Here is a 1,398-nt window from a genome sequence, read left to right as displayed (position 1 = left end):
TAAAAAAGAAAAATGCATGCATCAAAAGAAAATTAGCACTAGAGTAAAAGGCAATTTACATAATGGAAGAAGATATTTGCAAATTATTATCTAGTAAAGGATTAATATTCAGAATATACAGAGCACTCCTAAAGCTCAATAACAAGAAACAAGCAACCTGATTCAAAAACGGTCAAAATACTTTAATAGACATTTACCCAAAGAAGATATACAAATGGCCAATAAGTACATGGAAATATGCTCAAATCACTAATCATTAGGAAAATGCCAATAAAAAATGCAATGAGATTCTTTTGTAGTTTATAAGTGTGATGACTGGATGTTCACACACAGGTGTGACATGTGCCACCCTCGAACCTTGTTACAATGTTGGCACATTACCCATCAGACATGAAAAAAAATCTACAATGAGATACCATCTCACACCCATTTAGGATGGTGGCTATCAAAATAAATCAGAAAATAACAATTTGGCAAGAATGTAGAGAACATAAAACCCTTGCGCACTGTTAGTAGGAATAAATATAAAATGGTAAAACTGCTGTGAAAAATCATATGGTAAATCCTCAAAAAATTCAACATGAAATTACCATATGAATCTACAATTCCACTTCTAGGTGTGCATCCAAAAAATTGAAAGCATTTTCTTAAATATGTATTTTTATGCCCACGTTGTTAACAGCCTTACTAATAATAGCTAAAATTTAGAAGCAGTTCAAGAGTCTATCAACAGCAGAATGGATAAACAAAATGTGTTTTTTACATACAATAGAATATTATTGAGCCTTAAGAAGGAAGGAAATTCTAATATATACTACCACATGCGTGAACTTTGAGGGTGTTATACCAAGTAAAATAAGCCAGTCATAGAAAGTCAAATACTGTATGATTCTACCTTTATGAGGTATTTAGTGTAGCCCAAATCCTCAAAAGAGAAAGTGGAATAATGGTTGCTTGGAGCTAAGAGAAGGAAAACTTTGCAGTTTTTCCAGATTGTAGGAGTTCTGGAGATGGACAATAATGATCACTGAACAATAATATTAATGTAATTAATGCTAAAGAACTGTATACTTAAATATGGTTGACATGGTAAACTCTATGTTATGTGTATTTTTACCAAAATACAAAATTGAGGAATATAAACAAATAAAAATGAATAAATATAAAACCAAACCAAACAAAAACCTTGGTTTAAAAGAACAGAATTATGAGTTTGGCTTTTAACAAGCTAATTGGAATGTTATCGGGACATCCAAAAGATGATGTCAAGCATCTAATAAAATACAGTTAGTTTAATGCCACTTATTATTGCTATTGCTATTCACAGATTCCACACTCAGAAGTTTGAACAAAAAATGTAATTTTTTGAGTCATCTGCACAGAGCCTTCTCCACAAGG

General features: G+C 31.5%; 1 non-coding gene across 1 annotated transcript; it reads left to right on the top strand.

The window, feature by feature from the left end:
• The first annotated feature begins 287 nt into the window (after window positions 1-287).
• LOC119469469 lies at window positions 288-391 on the top strand. The gene has a single exon (XR_005198292.1). It is a non-coding gene; the product is annotated as a small nucleolar RNA U13 (small nucleolar RNA).
• Window positions 392-1,398: the final 1,007 nt, after the last annotated feature.

This window comes from Cebus imitator, unplaced genomic scaffold (genome assembly GCF_001604975.1).
Source record: "Cebus imitator isolate Cc_AM_T3 unplaced genomic scaffold, Cebus_imitator-1.0 Scaffold666, whole genome shotgun sequence".
NCBI lineage: Eukaryota > Metazoa > Chordata > Mammalia > Primates > Cebidae > Cebus > Cebus imitator.
The sequence above is the reverse complement of the archived record's forward strand: the minus strand, read 5'-3'. Positions and strand labels throughout refer to the sequence as shown.